The sequence below is a fragment of the Hypanus sabinus genome, chromosome 7, assembly GCF_030144855.1.
Source record: "Hypanus sabinus isolate sHypSab1 chromosome 7, sHypSab1.hap1, whole genome shotgun sequence".
Classification (NCBI taxonomy): Eukaryota; Metazoa; Chordata; class Chondrichthyes; order Myliobatiformes; family Dasyatidae; genus Hypanus; species Hypanus sabinus.
Window position 1 is genome coordinate 97,351,199 of NC_082712.1, and position 17,315 is coordinate 97,368,513.

The window sequence follows — 17,315 nt, forward strand, 5'->3', positions numbered from 1 at the left end:
AAAAGTCTGAAAGCACATACCACCAGGATCAAGGACAGCTTCGACCCCACCGTGGCCAGACTCTTAAACAGGCAGAAAGATGGACTCACAATCTACCTCGTTCTGGTCTTGCACTTGGCTGTCTCTGCGGCTGTGACACTTTATTCTGCACTGTTATTGACTTACCCTGTCCTGCCTCAGCGCACCGTGTAATGATCTGATCTGTATATGCAAGACAGACTTTTCAATGCATCTTCAAAGCAAGTATATGAGTCGATCATGAATGTTGTGTCCTAGCTGCCTTAGGAACTCCAGCTCCAAATTACTCCCGAAAACTTGCCTATGAGTGGGTATAACAGAGGTTTTCCTTCTCCGAGATGAGCTGCCAACCACCGCTGAGTCTCGTCTGCCCAAAGTGACTGGTGTTAAGGTGCCAGTAACCCACTTTTGCCCCTTCCGCCTGTCAGTAGAATCCATTCCCCACAACACCCCCACCCTTGGCTTTGACAACCTTAAGGAACTATGTCACCATGCTCTAATGTGAGATTCATTTTCTTGCAGCCATTTACAGTCAGTAAAGAAACAATAGAATCAATGAAAAACTACAAAGACAGGCAAAAAGCCAATGTGAAAAAGGCAACAAATTATGCAAAAACAAAATAATAATAAATAAATACTGAGAAACAATAATAAGCAAATTCCAATGACCTCCAAGAGGAGCATAACCTTGTCGTAGGGTTTGGAGGCTTGAGAGCCTCAATGACCCGGAGAGCTAAGTTGGCTGGAGTCAGGGCTTTGTACTTTGGCTCTCGGTAGGGTCACCCAGGCCAAACAGGTCAAAGGGTAGAGGTCAGACTCAGAGTGGTCCGCCGGTCCTCCAGGTTCGGGGGTTCAGTTCAGGGTGAACAGCCCTGACTGGCAAAACAAAACTGTTACAGAAACAGCAATGAAGACTCCTTCGACATCCGAGTGTGACGGCATTCCGGAGTCTCCACCCGGGACTTGCTTGATGAAAACCCGGCTACTGACACGATGAAGGAAGCCCTGAACACTGCCAGAGGTGGGGCAGCTTCATTGCTGCCCTGAACATCAGCAGCGTAATGGGCAATAAAACGACAAGAGTGAGCACAATGGACAGCTTTTACCACATGTTGCTTGCCTCTCGGTAGTGTTCTCACTCGCTGCCTTCCTCCCCTCCTCGCACCCAACTCTGAACTGACCATAAGACACATGAGCAGAATCAGTCCGTCTGGCCCATCCAGTCTGCTCTGCCGTTCAATCATGTCTGATCCTTATTTTTTATCTTCTCCTCAACCGCAGTTCCCGGCCTTCTCCCCATAACCTTTGATGCCATGTCCTATCAAGAACCTATCAATCTCTGCCTAAATACACCCAATGACCTGGCCTTCACAGCCACCCGTGGCAACAAATTCCACAGATTCACCACACTTTGGCTAAAGAAATTTCTCCACACCTCTGGTTTGAAAGGGCACCCTTCTTTCTTAAGGCCGTGCCCTCTTGCCCTAGACTCTCCCACCATGGGAAATGTCTTTACCATATCTATTCAATCTAGACCTTTCAACATTGGAAAGGTTTCAATGAGATCCCCACTCATCCTTCTGACCCAGAGCCATCAAACATTCCTCATATCATAACCCTTTCATTCCTGGGATCATCCTTCTGAACCTCCTCTGGACCCTCTCCAATCTTTTCTAAGATGAGGAGCCCAAAACTGTTCACAATACTCGAGGTGAGGCCTCACCAGTGCCTTATCAAGCGTCAGCATCACATTCTTGCTCTTGTATTCTAGACCTCTTGAAATGAATGTTAACATTGCATTTGCCTTCCTCACCACCAACTCAACCTACAAGTTAACCTTTAGGTTGTTCTGCACAAGGACTCTGAAGTCCGTTTGCATCTCAGATTCCTAGATTTTATTCCTGTTTAGAAAATAGTCCGGACATTTCTACTACCAAAGTGCATGACCATACATTTCTCAACATTGTATTTCATTTGCCAATTCTCCTAATCTTCTGCATCCTACCTGTTTCCTCAACACTACCTGCCCCTCCACTAATCTTTGTATCATCTGCAAATTTGGCAACAAAGCCATCTATTCCATCATCTAAATCATTGATAGACAGCATAAAGAGTAGTGCCAACACCAACCTCTGTGGAACACTGGCAGCCAATCAGACAAGAATCCTTTTATTCCCACTCACTGCCTCCTACCAATCAGCCAATGCTCTAACCATGTTAGTAATGTTTCTGTAATACCATGGGCTCTTAACTTGGTAAGTAGCCTCATGTGTGGCACCTTGTCACAGGCCCTCTGAAAGTCCAAATATACAACATCCACTGTATCCCCTTTATCTATCCTACTTGTAATCTCCTCAAAGAATTCCAACAGGTTCGTCAGGCAGGATTTTCCCTGAAGGAAACCATGCTGACTTTGTACTATCTTCTCCTGTGTCACCAAATACTCCATAACCTCATCCTTAACAATCAACTCCAACATCTTCCCAACCACTGAGGTCAGGCTAACTGGTCTATAATTTCCTTTCTGCTGCCTTCCTCCTTTTTTAAAGAGTGGAGTGACATTCACAATTTTCCAGTCTTCTGGCACCATGCTAGAGTCCAGTGATTTTTGAAAGATTGGCATTTCTAATGCCACCACGATCTCTAATGCTACCTCCTTCGGAACCCTAGAGGGCAGTTCCTCTGGTCCAGGTGACTTGTGTATCTTTAGGTCTTTCAGCTTTTGAGCACCTTCTCCCTTGTAAGAGTAACTGCACCCACTCCTCTTCCCTCACACCCTCAACATCAGGCATGCTGCTGGTGTCTTCCACAGCGAAGACTGACGCAAAATACTTATTTAGTTCAGCAGCCATCTCCTTGTCCCCAGTTATTATTGCTCCTGCCCCAATTTCTAACGGTCCTATATCTGTCCTCCTTTCTCTTTTTTCAAGTTTGTTAAAAATAAAACTTTTACTATCCACTTTGATATTACAGTATTTGCTAGCTTGCTTTCATATTTTATCTTTTCTCTTCTAATGATTTTTTTTTAAGTTACTTTCTGTAAGTTTTGAAAAGCTTTCCAATCCTCTGTCTTCCCACTAATGTTTGCTTTGTTGTATGCCCTTTCTTTTGCTTTTACAATAGCTTCAACTTCCCTTGTCAGCCACGGTTGTACTATTTTACCGTTAGAGTGTTTCTTCATTTTTAGAATACACATGTCCTGCACCTTCCTCATTTTTCCCAGAAACTCAAGCCATTGCTGCTCTGCTGTCATCCCTGCCAGCATCTCCTTCCAGTTTACTTTGGCCAACTCCTCTCTCATACCTCTGTAATTTCCCTTACTCCACTGAAATACAGCTACGTCAGACTTCACTTTCTCCCTATCAAGTTTCAAGTTGAACTCAATCATATTGTGATCACTGGTTCCTAAGGGTTCTTTTACCTTAAACTCCCTAATCGCCTCTCGTTCATTACATAACACCCAATCCGGTATAGCTGATCCCCTACAGGCTCAATGACAAACTGCTCTAAAAAGCCATCTCTTAGGCATTGAACAAACCCACTCTCTTGAGATCCATTTCCAACCTGACTTCCCCAACTGACCTGCATGTTAAAATCGCCCATGACTACCATAACGTTGCCCTTTTGACTCGCCTTTTCTGTTTCCTGTTGTAACCTGTGGTCCACCTCCCAGCCACTGTTGGGGGACCTGTATATAACTTCATCAATGGCCTTTTACCCTTGCAGTTTCTTAACTCAATCCACAAGGATTCAACATCTTCCGATCCTACGTCACATCTTTCTGCTGATTCGATGCCATTCTTTACCATGCCACCCCCTCTGCCGACCTTCCTATCTCTCCGATACACCGTGTATCCTTGGACATTCAGCTCCCAACTACAACCATCGTTCAGCCACGATTCAGTGATGGCCACAACATTACAACTGCTCACATCTCACAGGAGACCCCAGTGAAACCCACTAATGGCACAGCTTTGCTGATGAAATGAAGCGCTTGCTCCGAGCCAGAGTACAACCCATCGCTCTCACAGCAAACTCCTGGCCGTATCACCCGTCAGCTGAGCTGGCTTCTGACAAGCCGTGCGAGCACCAATTTGATGGAGATGAATGAACGGGGACCGGGCCTCAGGGCAGTTTGAGGTGCCGACAAAGAGTGACAGCTCCACTGAACACCAGTACCAAACCTGAGGCAGCTGCTCTGATGGAGGGAGAGCTTGTAGAGCCAGGTCTGAGCCATTGCTCCAGCCAACCGTGAATTCCGGCCAGATTTCAGTCCCAGCCTCGTTTCACAACCTCTCTCGGAAGCAGATCACAGAACAACGAGGAACGCTGGTCAATAATTGTCCACCAGCCTCCTGCGCAAGAATTCCCTGGCCTGTCATTCAATCATTACACAACTTCATTCGGACTCAGCAAGCAGAGACACTTTGGGGAATTACTGACCTCGTTCTTTCCAGTCGCTGCATCAATGACCGGTTAGTGGCCCTCCCACAGTGGATTTACCTCCCCCTCTAATGGTAAACCACAGCCCTTCAAATCACACACAGGGCACACCCTCTGCCCCCATTCCCACATGACAATTACACCACCAACTTTCCCCAGGCCATTCTGGAACTCTAGCGCCCTTTGTAATCCCCACCCACAAACCACACCACCTACCTCGCTGTACCTCATCCCCTTCCCCTCTTCCCCACCCTTACCAACTTTGCTACCCATCCTCAGCCCAAGAGTTGAGGCACATCTCCCTCTCCAACTCCGTCCCCCCAGAGCTCGGTTCTTTTCCCCATCGCTTCCCCTCCCGTGTTCTGCATTCACACCGCCCCCCCCCCCCCATCTGGTGCCAGAACTCCCTGATCTCCCCGAAACTCCCTCCGGTAGCGGCACCCACTGGTCACCCTGCCACCTGTCTCCCAGGGACCGACACAAGCCGGTTTACCTGTACTCACCCCGGTATGAGCATCCACCCGTCACCCCGCCCGCCTCTCCCCCGGTATTGGCACCCACCCGTCACCCCGCCTCTCCCCCGGTATCAGCACCCTCCTGTCATCCCGCCTCTCCCCCGTTATATCGGCACCCACCCGTCACCCCGCCTCTCCCCCGGTATCGGCACCCACCCGTCACCCCGCCTCTCCCCCGGTATCGGCACCCACCCATCACCCCGCCTCTCTCCCGGTATCGGCACCCACCCCTCACCACGCCTCTCCCCCGGTATCGGCACCCACCCGTCATCCCGCCTCTCCCCCGGCATCAGCACCCTCCCGTCATCCCGCCTCTCCCCCGGCATCAGCACCCTCCCGTCATCCCGCCTCTCCCCCGTTATATCGGCACCCACCCGTCATCCCGCCTCTCCCCCGTTATATCGGCACCCACCCGTCACCCCGCCTCTCCCCCGGTATCGGCACCCTCCCGTCATCCCGCCTCTCCCCCGTTATATCGGCACCCACCCGTCACCCCGCCTCTCCCCCGGTATATCGGCACCCACCCGTCATCCCGCCTCTCCCCCGGTATATCGGCACCCACCCGTCACCCCGCCTCTCCCCCGGTATATCGGCACCCACCCGTCATCCCGCCTCTCCCCCGGTATCAGCACCCTCCCGTCATCCCGCCTCTCCCCCGGGATCAGCACCCTCCCGTCATCCCGCCTCTCCCCCGTTATATCGGCACCCACCCGTCATCCCGCCTCTCCCCCGTTATATCGGCACCCACCCGTCACCCCGCCTCTCCCCCGGTATCGGCACCCTCCCGTCATCCCGCCTCTCCCCCGTTATATCGGCACCCACCCGTCACCCCGCCTCTCCCCCGGTATATCGGCACCCACCCGTCATCCCGCCTCTCCCCCGGTATCGGCACCCACCCGTCACCCCGCCTCTCCCCCGGTATCGGCACCCACCCGTCAACCCGCCTCTCCCCCGTTATATCGGCACCCACCCGTCACCCCGCCTCTCCCCCGGTATCGGCACCCACCCGTCAACCCGCCTCTCCCCCGGTATCGGCACCCACCCGTCACCCCGCCTCTCCCCCGGTATCGGCACCCACCCGTCACCACGCCTCTCCCCCGGTATCGGCACCCACACGTCACCCCGCCTCTCTCCCGGTATCGGCACCCACCCGTCACCCCGCCTCTCCCCCGGTATCGGCACCCACACGTCACCCCGCCTCTCTCCCGGTATCGGCACCCACCCGTCACGCCGCCTCTCCCCCGGTATCGGTACCCACCCGTCACCCCGCCTCTCCCCCGGTATCGGCACCCACCCGTCACCCCTCCTCTCCCCCGGTATCGGCACCCACCCGTCACCACGCCTCTCCCCCGGTATCGGCACCCACCCGTCACCACGCCTCTCCCCCGGTATATCGGCACCCACCCGTCATCCCGCCTCTCCCCCGGTATCGGCACCCACCCGTCACCCCGCCTCTCCCCCGGTATCGGCACCCACCCGTCAACCCGCCTCTCCCCCGTTATATCGGCACCCACCCGTCACCCCGCCTCTCCCCCGGTATCGGCACCCACCCGTCAACCCGCCTCTCCCCCGGTATCGGCACCCACCCGTCACCCCGCCTCTCCCCCGGTATCGGCACCCACCCGTCACCACGCCTCTCCCCCGGTATCGGCACCCACACGTCACCCCGCCTCTCTCCCGGTATCGGCACCCACCCGTCACCCCGCCTCTCCCCCGGTATCGGCACCCACACGTCACCCCGCCTCTCTCCCGGTATCGGCACCCACCCGTCACCCCGCCTCTCCCCCGGTATCGGTACCCACCCGTCACCCCGCCTCTCCCCCGGTATCGGCACCCACCCGTCACCCCTCCTCTCCCCCGGTATCGGCACCCACCCGTCACCACGCCTCTCCCCCGGTATCGGCACCCACCCGTCACCACGCCTCTCCCCCGGTATCGGCACCCACCCGTCACCCCGCCTCTCCCCGGGTATCGGCACCCACTCCCCGGGTATCGTCACCCCGCCTCTCCCCCGGTATCGGCACCCACCCGTCACCCCGCTTCTCCCCCGGTATCGGCACCCACTCCCCGGGTATCGTCACCCCGCCTCTCCCCCGGTATCGGCACCCACCCGTCACCCCGCCTCTCCCCCGGTATCGGCACCCACCGGTTTCTCTCCGGTACCAGCTTCCAAGGAGCCGCAGCAGGGGAGCGAACGCACTGCGCATGCTCGCGTTTCTCCGGACAACAGGCCCCCGCCGGACAGATGAAGCAGCGGTGAGTAGGTGATCCCCATCTGGATATCATCGGCTTCAATAGGGGACGGTCCACACACACTGACCCTCACTGGGGGACGGTCCCACTCACACACTGACCCTCACTGGGGGACGGTCCCACTCACACACTGACCCTCACTGAGTGATGGTCCACACACACACTGAGCCTGACTGGGGGACGGTCCCACACACACACACACTGACCCCCACTGGGGGAAGGTCCACACACACTGACCCTCACTGGGGGACGGTCCACACACACTGACTGTCACTGGGGGATGGTCCCACACACTGACCCTCACTGGGGATCGGTCCCACACACACACACTGACCCTCACTGGGGATCGGTCCCACACACACACACTGACCCTCACTGGGGGACGGTCCCACACACACACTGACCCTCACTGGGGGATGGTCCACACACACACACACACACACACAAACACACACACACGCACTGACCCTCACTGGGGGATGGTCACACACACACACACACACACACACACACACACACACACACACACACACACACACACACACACACACACACTGACCCTCACTGGGGGACGGTCCCACTCACACACTGACCCTCACTGGGGGATGGTCCACACACACTGACCCTCACTGGGGGACGGTCCACACACACACTATCCCTCACTGGGGGACGGTCCACACACACACTGTCCCTCACGGGGTTACGGTCCCACACACACACACAGACCCTCACTGGGGGACAGTCCACACACACACACTGACCCTCACTGGGGTACAGTCCACACACACACTAAGCCTCATTGGGGGACGGTCCCACACACACACACTGACCCTCACTGGGGAACGGTCCACACACACACTGACCCTCACAGGGGGAACAGTCCACACACACACTGACCCTCACTGGGGGACGGTCCCACACACACACTGACCCTCACTGGGGAACGGTCCACACACACACTGACCCTCACAGGGGGAACAGTCCACACACACACAGACCCTCACTGGGGGACGGTCCCACTCACACACTGACCCTCACTGGGAGACGGTCCGACACACACTGACCCTCTCTGGGGGACGGTCCACACACACTGACTCTCACTGGGGGACAGTCTCACACACACTGACACTCACTGGGGGACGGTCCACACACACTGACCCTCACTGGGGGACGGTCCCACTCATACACACTGACCCTCACTGGGGGACGGTCCACACACACTGACCCTCACTGGGGGAGGTCCCACACACACAGACCCTCACTGGGGGACAGTCCACACACACACGGACCCTCACTGGGGGACGGTCCCACACACATGCTGACCCTCACTGGGGGACGGTCTCACACACACTGACCCTCACTGGGGAACGGTCCACACACACACTGACACTCACTGGGGGACGATCTCACACACTCTGACACTCACTGTGGGACGGTCCACACACACTGACCCTCACTGGGGGACGGTCCACACACACACTATCCCTCACTGGGGGACGGTCCACACACACACTGTCCCTCACGGGGTTACGGTCCCACACACACACACAGACCCTCACTGGGGGACAGTCCACACACACACACTGACCCTCACTGGGGTACAGTCCACACACACACTAAGCCTCATTGGGGGACGGTCCCACACACACACACTGACCCTCACTGGGGAACGGTCCACACACACACTGACCCTCACAGGGGGAACAGTCCACACACACACTGACCCTCACTGGGGGACGGTCCCACACACACACTGACCCTCACTGGGGAACGGTCCACACACACACTGACCCTCACAGGGGGAACAGTCCACACACACACAGACCCTCACTGGGGGACGGTCCCACTCACACACTGACCCTCACTGGGAGACGGTCCGACACACACTGACCCTCTCTGGGGGACGGTCCACACACACTGACTCTCACTGGGGGACAGTCTCACACACACTGACACTCACTGGGGGACGGTCCACACACACTGACCCTCACTGGGGGACGGTCCCACTCATACACACTGACCCTCACTGGGGGACGGTCCACACACACTGACCCTCACTGGGGGAGGTCCCACACACACAGACCCTCACTGGGGGACAGTCCACACACACACGGACCCTCACTGGGGGACGGTCCCACACACATGCTGACCCTCACTGGGGGACGGTCTCACACACACTGACCCTCACTGGGGAACGGTCCACACACACACTGACACTCACTGGGGGACGATCTCACACACTCTGACACTCACTGTGGGACGGTCCACACACATTGACCCTCACTGGGGGACGGTCCACACACACACTGACCCTCAATGGGGGACGGTCCCACTGACACACACTGACCCTCACTGGGGGATGGTCCACACACACTGACCCTCACTGGGGGACGGTCCCACACACACACTGACCCTCACTGGGGGACGGTCCCACACACACTGACCCTCACTGGGGGACAGACCCACACACACACTGACCCTCACTGGGGGACAGTCCCATTCACAGACTGACCCTCACTGGGGGACGGTCCCACACACACACTGACCTGCACTGGGGGTCGGTCCCCACTGGGGAACGGTCCGCACACACTGACCCTCACTGAGGGACAGTCCCACACACACACTGACCCTCACTGGGGGATGGTTCACACACACTGACAATCACTGGGGGACGGTCCCACACACACTGACCCTCACTGGGGGATGGTTCACACACACTGATCCACACTGGGGGATGGTTCACACACACAGACCCTCACTGGGGAACGGTCCGCACACACTGACCCTCACTGAGGGACAGTCCCACACACACACTGACCCTCACTGGGGGATGGTTCACACACACTGACCATCACTGGGGGACGGTCCCACACACACACTGACACTCACTGGGGGATTTTCCCACACACACACACACTGACCCTCACTGCGGGGTGGTGCACACACACACTGACCCTCACTGGGGGACGGTCCACACACACTGACCCTCACCGGGAGACGGTCCACACACACACACTGACCCTCACAGGGGACGGTCCACACACACTGACCCTCACTGGGGGATGGTTCACACACACTGACCATCACTGGGGGACGGCCCCACACACACACTGACTCTCACTGGGAGACGGTCCACACACACACACTGACCCTCACAGGGGACGGTCCACACACACACTGACCCTCACTGGGGGACGGTCCCACTCATACACACTGACCCTCACTGGGGGACGGTCCACACACACTGACCCTCACTGGGGGACGGTCCACACACACACACTGACCCTCACTGGGGAACGGTCCACACACACACTGACACTCACTGGGGGACGATCTCACACACTCTGACACTCACTGGGGGACGGTCCACACACACTGACCCTCACTGGGGGACGGTCCCACTGACACACACTGACCCTCACTGGGGGATGGTCCACACACACTGACCCTCACTGGGGGACGGTCCCACACACACACTGACCCTCACTGGGGGACGGTCCCACACACACTGACCCTCACTGGGGGACAGACCCACACACACACTGACCCTCACTGGGGGACAGTCCCATTCACAGACTGACCCTCACTGGGGGACGGTCCCACACACACACTGACCCTCACTAGGAGACGTTCCCACACACACACTGACCTGCACTGGGGGACGGTCCACACACACACTGACACTCACTGGGGGTCGGTCCCGACTGGGGAACGGTCCGCACACACTGACCCTCACTGAGGGACAGTCCCACACACACACTGACCCTCACTGGGGGATGGTTCACACACACTGACCATCACTGGGGGACGGTCCCACACACACTGACCCTCACTGGGGGATGGTTCACACACACTGACCCTCACTGGGGGATGGTTCACACACACGGACCCTCACTGGTGAACGGTCCGCACACACTGACCCTCACTGAGGGACAGTCCCACACACACACTGACCCTCACTGGGGGATGGTTCACACACACTGACCATCACTATGGGACGGTCCCACACACACACTGACACTCACTGGGGGATTTTCCCACACACACACACACTGACCCTCACTGCGGGGTGGTGTACACACACACTGACCCTCACTGGGGGACGGTCCACACACACTGACCCTCACTGGGAGACGGTCCACACACACACACTGACCCTCACAGGGGACGGTCCACACACACTGACCATCACTGGGGGACGGCCCCACACACACACTGACTCTCACTGGGAGACGGTCCACACACACACACTGACCCTCACAGGGGACGTTCCACACACACCGACCCTCACTGGGGGACGGTCCACACACACACTGACCCTCACTGGGGGACGGTCCACACACACTGACCATCACTGGGGGATGGTCCACACACATACTGACCCTCACTGGGGGACGGTCCACACACACACACACACTGACCCTCACTGGGGGACGGTCCACACACACACACACACTGACCCTCACTGGGGGACGGTCCACACACACTGACCATCACTGAGGGATGGTCCACACACACTCTGACCCTGACTGGGGGACGGTCCCACACACACACACTGACCCACGCTGGTGGATGGTCCCAAACACACACACTGACCATCACTGGGGGACGGTCCACACACACTCTGGCCCTCACTGGGGAACAGTCCCACACACACTGACCCTCACTGGGGGACGGTCCCACACACACTGACCCTCACTGGGGGACGGTCCACACACACTGACCTTCACTGGCAGATGGACGCACATACACACACTGACCCTCACTGGGGGATGGTCCCACACACACACTGACCCTGACTGGGGGACGGTCCACACACAGTGACCCTCACTGAGGGACAGTGCCACACACACACTGACCCTGACTGGGGGACGGTCCCACACACACACTGACCCTCACTGAGGGACGGTGCCACACACACACTGACCCTCACTGGGGGACGGTACACACACTCTGACCCTCACTGGGGGATGGTCCCACACACACACTGACCATCACTGGGGGAGGTCCCACACACACAGACCCTCACTGGGGGACAGTCCACACACACACGGACCCTCACTGGGGGACGGTCCCACACACATGCTGACCCTCACTGGGGGACGGTCTCACACACACTGACACTCACTGGGGGACGGTCCACACACACTGACGCTCACTGGGGGACGGTCCCACTCATACACACTGACCCTCACTGGGGGACGGTCCACACACACTGACCCTCACTGGGGGACGGTCCACACACACACTATCCCTCACTGGGGGACGGTCCACACACACACACTGACCCTCACTGGGGAACGGTCCACACACACACTGACACTCACTGGGGGACGATCTCACACACTCTGACACTCACTGGGGGACGGTCCACACACACTGACCCTCACTGGGGGACGGTCCCACACACACACACTGAGCCTCACTGGGAGACGGTCCACACACACTGACCCTCACTGGGGGACGGTCCACACACACACACTGACAATCACTGGGGGACGGTCCACACACACACACTGACCCTCACATGGGACGGTCCACACACACTGACCCTCATTGGGGGACAGTCCACACACACACTGACCCTCACTGGGGGATGGTCCACACACACTGACCATCACTGGGGGATGGTTCACACACACACTGACCCTCACTGGGGGACGGTCCCACACACACTGACCCTCACTGGGGGACAGTCCACACACACACTGACCCTCACTGGGGGACGGTCCACACACACTGACCATCACTGGGGGATGGTCCACACACACTCTGACCCTGACTGGGGGACGGTCCCACACACACACACACTGACCCTCACTGTGGGATGGTCCACACACACACACTGACCCTCACAGGGGGACGGTCCCACACACACACACACTGACCCTCACTGGGGGACAGTCCCATTCACAGACTGACCCTCACTGGGGGACGGTCCCACACACACACTGACCCTCACTAGGAGACGTTCCCACACACACACTGACCTGCACTGGGGGACGGTCCACACACACACTGACACTCACTGGGGGTCGGTCCCGACTGGGGAACGGTCCGCACACACTGACCCTCACTGAGGGACAGTCCCACACACACACTGACCCTCACTGGGGGATGGTTCACACACACTGACCATCACTGGGGGACGGTCCCACACACACTGACCCTCACTGGGGGATGGTTCACACACACTGACCCTCACTGGGGGATGGTTCACACACACGGACCCTCACTGGTGAACGGTCCGCACACACTGACCCTCACTGAGGGACAGTCCCACACACACACTGACCCTCACTGGGGGATGGTTCACACACACTGACCATCACTATGGGACGGTCCCACACACACACTGACACTCACTGGGGGATTTTCCCACACACACACACACTGACCCTCACTGCGGGGTGGTGCACACACACACTGACCCTCACTGGGGGACGGTCCACACACACTGACCCTCACTGGGAGACGGTCCACACACACACACTGACCCTCACAGGGGACGGTCCACACACACTGACCATCACTGGGGGACGGCCCCACACACACACTGACTCTCACTGGGAGACGGTCCACACACACACACTGACCCTCACAGGGGACGTTCCACACACACCGACCCTCACTGGGGGACGGTCCACACACACACTGACCCTCACTGGGGGACGGTCCACACACACTGACCATCACTGGGGGATGGTCCACACACATACTGACCCTCACTGGGGGACGGTCCTACACACACTGACCCTCACTGGGGGACGGTCCACACACACACACACACTGACCCTCACTGGGGGACGGTCCACACACACTGACCATCACTGAGGGATGGTCCACACACACTCTGACCCTGACTGGGGGACGGTCCCACACACACACACTGACCCACGCTGGTGGATGGTCCCAAACACACACACTGACCATCACTGGGGGACGGTCCACACACACTCTGGCCCTCACTGGGGAACAATCCCACACACACTGACCCTCACTGGGGGACGGTCCCACACACACTGACCCTCACTGGGGGACGGTCCACACACACTGACCTTCACTGGCAGATGGACGCACATACACACACTGACCCTCACTGGGGGATGGTCCCACACACACACTGACCCTGACTGGGGGACGGTCCACACACAGTGACCCTCACTGAGGGACAGTGCCACACACACACTGACCCTGACTGGGGGACGGTACACACACTCTGACCCTCACTGGGGGACGGTCCCACACACACACTGACCCTCACTGAGGGACGGTGCCACACACACACTGACCCTCACTGGGGTACGGTACACACACTCTGACCCTCACTGGGGGATGGTCCCACACACACACTGACCATCACTGGGGGAGGTCCCACACACACAGACCCTCACTGGGGGACAGTCCACACACACACGGACCCTCACTGGGGGACGGTCCCACACACATGCTGACCCTCACTGGGGGACGGTCTCACACACACTGACACTCACTGGGGGACGGTCCACACACACTGACGCTCACTGGGGGACGGTCCCACTCATACACACTGACCCTCACTGGGGGACGGTCCACACACACTGACCCTCACTGGGGGACGGTCCACACACACACTATCCCTCACTGGGGGACGGTCCACACACACACACTGACCCTCACTGGGGAACGGTCCACACACACACTGACGCTCACTGGGGGACGGTCCCACTCATACACACTGACCCTCACTGGGGGACGGTCCACACACACTGACCCTCACTGGGGGACGGTCCACACACACACTATCCCTCACAGGGGGACGGTCCCACACACACACTGACCCTCACTGGGGGACGGTCCCACACACACACTGACCCTCACTAGGAGACGGTCCCACACACACACTGACCCGCACTGGGGGACGGTCCACACACACACTGACACTCACTGGGGGTCGGTCCCCACTGGGGAACGGTCCGCACACACTGACCCTCACTGAGGGACAGTCCCACACACACACTGACCCTCACTGGGGGATGGTTCACACACACTGACCATCACTGGGGGACGGTCCCACACACACACTGACACTCACTGGGGGATTTTCCCACACACACACACACTGACCCTCACTGCGGGGTGGTGCACACACACACTGTCCCTCACTGGGGGACGGTCCCACACACACACACACTGACCCTGACTGGGGGACGGTCCCACACACACACACACTGACCCTCACTGTGGGATGGTCCACACACACACACTGACCCTCACTGGGGACGGTCCACACACACTGACCCTCACTGGGGGACAGTCCACACACACACGGACCCTCACTGGGGGACGGTACACACACACACTGACCATCACTGGGGGACGGTCCACACACACAGACCCTCACTGGGGGACAGTCCCACACACACTGACCCTCACTGAGGGACGGTCTGACACACACTGACCCTCACTGGGGGACGGTCCACACACACTGACCCTCAGTGGGAGACGTTCCCACACACACACACACACACACTGACATTCACTGAGGGACAGTCCCACACACACACACTGACCCTCACTGGAGGATGGTCCACACACACTGACCCTCACTGGGGGACGGTCCACACACACACACTGTCCCCCACTGGGTGACGGTCCCACACACACCGACCCTCACTGGGGACAGTCCACACACACTGACCCTCACTGGGGGACGGTCCACACACACACACTGACCCTCACTGAGGGACGGTCCCACACACTGACCCTCACTGGGGGACGGTCCACACACACACACACTGACTCTCACTGAGGGACGGTCCACACACACTGACCCTCACTGGGGGACGGTCCCACACACACACTGACCCTCACTGGGGGACGGTCCACACACACACACTGACTCTCACTGGGGACAGTCCACACACACTGACCCTCACTGGGGGACGGTCCACACACACACACTGACTCTCACTGAGGGACGGTCCACACACACTGACCCTCACTGGGGGACGGTCCCACACACACACACTGAGCCTCACTGGGGGACGGTCCACATACACTGACCCTCACTGGGGGACGGTCCACACACACACACTGACCCTCACTGGGGGACGGTCCACACACACACACTGACCCTCACTGGCGGATGGTCCATATACACTGACCCTCACTGGGGAACGGTCCACACACACACTGACTCTCACTGGGAGACGGTCCACACACACACACTGACCCTCACAGGGGACGGTCCACACACACTGACCCTCACTGGGGGACGGTCCACACACACACTGACCCTCACTGGGGGACGGTCCACACACACTGACCATCACTGGGGGATGGTCCACACACAGACTGACCCTCACTGGGGGACGGTCCCACAGACACTGACCCTCACTGGGGGACGGTCCACACACACACTGACCCTCACTGGGGGACGGTCCACACACACTGACCATCACTGGGGGATGGTCCACAAACACTCTGACCCTGACTGGGGGACGGTCCACACACACACACACACTGACCCTCACTGTGGGACGGTCCACACACACACACTGACCCACGCTGGTGGATGGTCCCACACACACACACTGACCCTCACTGGGGGACGGTCCCATACACACGTTGACACTCACTGGGGGACGGTCCACACACACTCTGGCCTTCACTGGGGGACGGTCCCACACACACACACAGACCCTCACTGGGGAACGGTCCCACACACACTGACCCTCACTGGGGGACGGTCCACACACACACTGACCCTCACTGGGGAATGGTCCCACACACACACTGACCCTCACTGAGGGACGGTCCACACACACTGCCCCTCACTGAGGGACGGTCCCACACCCACACACACACACACTGACCATCACCGAGGGACGGTCCACAAACACTGACCCTCACAGGGGCACGGTCCCACACACTGACCCTCACTGGGGGACGGTCCACACACACTGACCTTCACTGGCGGACGGACGCAAATACACACACTGACCCTCACTGGGGGATGGTCCCACACACACACTGACCCTGACTGGGGGACGGTCCACACACAGTGACCCTCACTGAGGGACGGTGCCACACACACACTGACCC

At 58.4% G+C, this 17,315-nt stretch overlaps 1 long non-coding RNA gene across 1 annotated transcript in view; it reads left to right on the forward strand.

The window, feature by feature from the left end:
- Positions 1-4,420: 4,420 nt before the first annotated feature.
- Positions 4,421-17,315, forward strand: part of LOC132396372 (uncharacterized) — a 77,181-nt gene continuing 64,286 nt past the window's right edge. The window contains exons 1-2 of the long non-coding RNA XR_009512965.1: positions 4,421-4,493; positions 7,143-7,232. This is a non-coding gene — a long non-coding RNA (uncharacterized LOC132396372). The remainder of the gene's footprint in view (positions 4,494-7,142; positions 7,233-17,315) is intronic.